The following is a 6,000-nucleotide window of genomic DNA, read 5'->3' as shown; positions in this document are numbered from 1 at the left end:
TTTTAGTTTGATGGTAGTCCCATTTGTTTATTTTTTCTTTTGTTTCCTTTGTCCAAGGCTATATATCAGAAAAAATATTGCTAATAGAAATGTCTGAGATTTTACCGCCTATGTCTTCTAGGAATTTTATGGTTTCGATTCTTACAATTTTTTAAACATGTTTTTTATTGATTTTTTAGAGACAGAAAAAGGGAGAGATAGAAACATCCATGTGTGAAAGAAACATCAAGTGGCTGCCTCCTGCACGCCCCCTACTGGGGATTAAGCCCGCAACTTGGGCATGTGCCCTGACTGGGAATTGAACCTGGACCTGTCAGTCCATGGGACAACACTCAATCCACTCAGCCACACCAGTCGGGCTTACATTTAGTGTTTAATCCATTTTGAGTTTATTCCTGTATAAGGTATAAAAAGATGGTCTAATTTTATTTCTTTGTATGTATCTGTCCAATTTTCTCAATACCATTTTAAAAAATTGCCATTAGGACTGTTTTTGTTGTATTCCATAGATATTGGATGGCTGTATTCATTTTCATTTGTCTCAAAATATCTTTGGATTTTTCTTTGATCTCACTGTTAACCTGTTCATTGTTTAGTAGTATGTCATTAAGCCTTCATATTTTTTGTGCATTTTTCAAGGTTTTTTTGTATTGATTTCTAGTTTTATATCATTGTGCTTGGAGAAGATGCCTGATATGATTATAGTCTTCTTAATATTTACTAGCACTTGTTTTGTGTTTTTCTGTTTATTTTTTGGCTGTTGGACCCCATCCCGCACCCTTGAGGAGAGGGGTGCTGGGGACCTTCAACTTATTCTACACCTCTCATGTCTCTTCACCGTGTCAGACTAGAGTCAAGCTCAAGAGGGTGTTCTTTCCCCACTGATTCCGCCAAGCCTGTTCCCTTGGCTGTGGTTTTGCTGAGTAGTAGGTAGGGACAGTAGAAATCTCGTTCATCATTCATGCACATCGTTAATTAGATGACAAGGCATTTGGCTACCTTAAGAGAATTAGAGTTTATTTTGTGTTTTAACACGTTGTCTATCATAAAAAATGTTCCACATGCACTTGAAAAGCATGTATATTAATATTTTGGGGAGGTAAAATGCTCTGAAGATACATATTAAATTCATGTGGTTTAGTGTGTCATAAAGTCTGTTGTTTCCTTGTTGATTTTTTTTTTTGTCTGAAAGATCTATCCATTATTGTTAATGAGGTGTTAAAATCTTCTACTATGACTGTATTGCTGTCAATCTCTTTTATGTCCATGAGGATTTGCTGTATATATTTAGGTGATCTTATGTTTGATGAATAAATGTTTACAATGGTTTTATCTTGTTGTTGGATTGGTCTTTTTATCACTAGGCAATGTCCTTCTTTGTCTCTTATTATTATTGCCTTATTTTTAAGTCTATTTTGTCTGATATAAGTATTGCTACACAACCTGTTTTCTCCTTACTATTTGCATGAAATATCTCTTTTCCTCCCTTTACTTTCAGTCTGTGTATGTCTTTCATTCTGAAGTGGGTGTTTCAACATCATATATGTATAGGTGTCTTGTTCTTACCCATTCAGCTACATTATGTATTTTGATTGGAGTACTTATGATTATTGATAGTACATATTTATTGCCATTTTATTCTTCATAAATATGTTTCTTTCTGTCTTCTTACATAAGTCTCTTTCAAACTTTTTGGTTTGGTGTTAATGAACTGCTGTGACAGTCTCTTGTCTAGGAAGCTCTTTATTTCTCCTTCAGCTTTAATATAAGGCCCTAGCTGGGCTGAGATTTGGTCCTTTATAGCTCAGAAAGCTGATTTGTGGTGACCTATGAAACTTGAACTATTTATCTTGTTATTGCCATTTTTCTATCATTTTTTCCTTAGTTTTTACTTTTTTTCTCATTTATTATTATTATTTTAATCCTCACCTAAGGATGCTTTTCCATTTTTCTTCAGATAGAGTGGGAGGGGGAGAGAGAGAGAGAGAGAAAGAGAGAGAAACATCAACCTGGGACACATCAATTGGTCACCTCCCACACAACTCCGAGAGGGCAGGAACCGAACCACAACCGAGGTATGTGCCCTTGACTGGATCAAGCCTGGGACTCCTCAATCCACAGACCGATGCTCAAACCACTGAGCAAAACTGGGTAGAGCGCTTTATTATTTTAAATTTTGTTTTATTTTTTTTTGGTTTAAAATATTTTTTTCTTCTTATCTTATTTTGAAGTCACCGTGTCTAATGATCTCATAGCCATCTCTGCCAATGAGGAACATCATGTTGGTGATTACATGCACCTGAACACATTGGCAAGAGGTCCTTTGCCAAGGTGAGGTTGGCCAGGCCCATTTTGACCAGGACAGAGGTGGCTGTCAAAGCCATTAGTCAGCAGGGCTCTTTTGGAGTTTTTTGAGAAGTCCACTGTCTTAAGGGCTTAAATCACCCACATATCACCAAGGTATTTGAGGTGATTGCCACTAGACAAACTGTATCTCTTCATGGAGCACATGAGCAGAGGGCTCTTATTTGACTATCTGGACCACTACAGCCACATGACTGAGGAGGAAGCCAGAGCCATGTTCGGACAGGTAATTTCAGTGGCATAGTACTGTCACCAGAGGGGTATCATCCATATCTGGTTTTAGAACGTTGGCCTTTTACAATGAGCTTGAGAGTCTTTCTTCCTCTTGAATTTTTTAGAATAGTTTAAGAAGGGCATGTGTTAGTTCTTTTTTGAATGTTTGGTGAATTTCACCTGTGAAGCCATGTGTGCCATTAATTCTCTTATTGGAAGTTTTTTTTTAATTACTGCTTTGATTTTGTTACTTGTAATCGGTCTGTTCAAATTTTTTTTCTTGAATCAATGTGGAAAATTGTATGATTCTAGGATGTATCCCTTTATCTAGATTGCCCAATTTGTTGGCATATAATTGTTCATAACATTTTCTTATAATACTTTGTGTTTCTGTGGTGTAAGTTGTTACTGCTTCTTTGTTTCTGAATTTATTTATTTTGGTTCTATTTCTCTTTTTTTTTATCCTCACCTGAGGACATTTTTTTATATTAATCCTCAGATAGAGCTTGAGGGAGGGAGGGAGGGAAAGAGAGAGAGACAGAGAGAGAGAAATATTGATGTGAGACACATTGATTGGTTGCCACCCGCACAACCCCAACTGGGGCCAGGGACCATCCACAACCAAGGTGCGTGCCCTTGTCCAGAATTGAACCTGGAACTCTTTGGTCCATGGGCAACACTCTTACCACTAAGCCATACTGGCCCGGGCTCTTTTTTTCTTGATGAGTCTGGTTGAAGTTTATTGATCTTGTTCATGTTTTCAAAGAATTTGCTTTTGGTTTTATTGATCTTTGTATTTTTTTTTTTTTTTTTGTTTTTTTTTAGACTCTAGTTTGTTTATTTCCTCTCTGATTTTTATTATGATTTTATGTGTACTCACTTTGGGCTTTTCTGTTGTTACTTTTCTAATTCCTTTAAGTGTAAGGTTAAATTTTTTGAGACATTTTTTCTTGAAATAGACCTGTGATACTATGCATGTCTCTCTTAAGATGGCTTTATGTTCCATATATTAGTGTTGTTGTGTTTTCATTTTCATTTATCTCAAGGTATCTTTAGATTTCTTCCTCAGTGTCATTGTTCACCCATTCATTGTTTAGTAACATTATTTAGCTTCCATGTGCTTGTGTGCTTTTCAGTCTTTTTTCTTTCTTTCTTTTTTTTTTTTTATCCTCACCCAAGGGCATTTTTGCAGTTATCTTCAGATAAAGCAAGAGGGAGAGAGGGAGGAAGAGAGAGAGAAACATTGATGTGAGAGAAACACATCGACTAGCTGTCACCCACACAACCCCAACTGGGGCTGGGGACAAACTGCAGCTGAGGTACATGACATTGGCAAAAACAAAACCCAGGTCTCTCTAGACTACAGGGCGATGCTCTAACCGCTGAGCCAAACTGGCCAGGGCCAGTTTTTTTCCTTATAATTGATTTCTGGTTTCATAATATTGTGGTCAGAGAAGATGCTTAATATGATTTAAATCTTCTTTTTTTTTTTTTTTTTTTTAATCCTCACCCGAGGACATTTTTCCATTTTTTGTACAGACAGAGCGGGAGGGAGAGAGAGGAAGAGAGAGAGAGAGAGAAACATAGACGTGAAGGGACACATCGAGTGGCCGCCACCGCACGACCAACCAGGGCCGGGGACAAACTGCAACCGAGGCACGTGCCCTTAGTGGGAACCGAACCCGGGTCTCTCAGGACCGCAGGCCGACGCTCTAACCGCTGAGCCAAACCAGCCAGGGCATGATTTAAATCTTCTTAACTTAAGTGAGACTTGTTTTGTGTTGTAATGTGTGGTGTATTCTGGAAAACGTCCCATGTGCAATTGAAAAGAATTTATATGTTGCTATTTTGAGATGAAATGCTCTGAACATATCAATTAAATCTATCTGGTCTAGTGTGTTATTTAAGGCTGCTTTTTCCTGGTTGATTATCTGTCTGGAAGACCTATCTATTGATGTCAATGGGGTATAACATTTTCTACTATGACTGTATTACTGTCACTCTCTCCATGTTCACCACTATCTGCTTTATATATTTAGGTGCTCCTATGTTGGGTATATCAATCTTTACAAGCTTTATATCTCTTGTTGGATTAATTATTATGTAAGGTCCTTCTTTGTCTCTTATAATAGCCTTTGTTCTAAAGTATATCTTGTCTGATATCAGTATGGCTACCCTGCTTTTTAAAAATTTCCATTTGCATGATATATCTTTTTCATCTGTTTACTTTCAGTCTGTGTGTATCTTTCATTCTCAGATGAGTCTCTTGAAGACAGCATATATATGGGTCTTGTTTTCTCATTCATTCAGCGACCCTACATCTTGTGATGGGAACATTTAAACCATTGACATTTAAAGTGATTATTGATAGGTACATATTTATTGCCATTTTATTCTTCATAACTATAATCCTGTTTTCCTTCTTGTTAAAGAAGCCTCTTTAACATTCTTGTAAATGTACTCCTTTAGGGCTTTTGGTCATCGTTTCAACATATCATCGTATTAAGATGCTATAATCCAGCATAACAGTAGTAGCTTTTAGGACATCAAAAGTCAAGCCTCTGTCCTCATGGAGCATGATAATGAGAGGACTAGAAGCAGAAAGTAAAAGTTCTAGCAACATAGTTATAGTAATTTAAAAGTTACAATTAAGTGTTCTATCTACCTGGACATCTTTATTTATTTTTTTATCTTTATTGGTAAAAATATTACAGATGTTCCCATTTTTCTCCTATTGACCTCTTGCCTCCCCTTTCCCACCCCCATCCTGCTTTCTCCAAACTATTGTCTGTGTCCATTGGTTGTGCATATGTGCATTTAAATTCTTTGGTTTACCTCTTCCCAATGCCCTCCCCCCATTTCCTTCCCTCTGAGGTTTGTTAGTCTGTTCCTTATGGATATCTTATGTTAAGAAGTTCAAGTTTATAACTTCCACTTTAGAAAACCAAGTTTTATTTTGAACTCCAATCAGTACATTTCCTTTTTATTAAATCATCCATGAGAATGATATGTTTTCCTGTGTCTAAATCATTTTGAACTTAATTTTATCAAGTTTCATTGTTTAGGCACAAACTATTCTTGACAGTTTTTCAGTCTGCACTGTCATCCCTCAATGGGTCATAAGTGGTGAGGATGCTATTTGGTGTTCTAGGTGATGATGCAATTGGTAACCTTTGTAAAATCTTTACAGTGCTTCTCTGAAGGTTTAAGAAGAAAGCAGGCAAATGGGGAAAGTTTCCAATAGCAATAGACCAGAAGGAGCAGAAGGAGCAGACTGCCTGTTTCCTTATGATAGCAGCGATACAATCTATGCCCGTTCCAGGGAGCTGGTAACTCTGTGCTCTGATGGGTGGTGAGGTGGCAGGCGCAATGTGTAACAACCTGGTCCAGGTTTCCCAGTGACCTGATGTCCCCTGTTGGAGA

This window comes from Molossus molossus, unplaced genomic scaffold, assembly GCF_014108415.1.
Source record: "Molossus molossus isolate mMolMol1 unplaced genomic scaffold, mMolMol1.p scaffold_m16_p_4, whole genome shotgun sequence".
NCBI lineage: Eukaryota > Metazoa > Chordata > Mammalia > Chiroptera > Molossidae > Molossus > Molossus molossus.
This window is presented reverse-complemented; position numbering follows the sequence as displayed.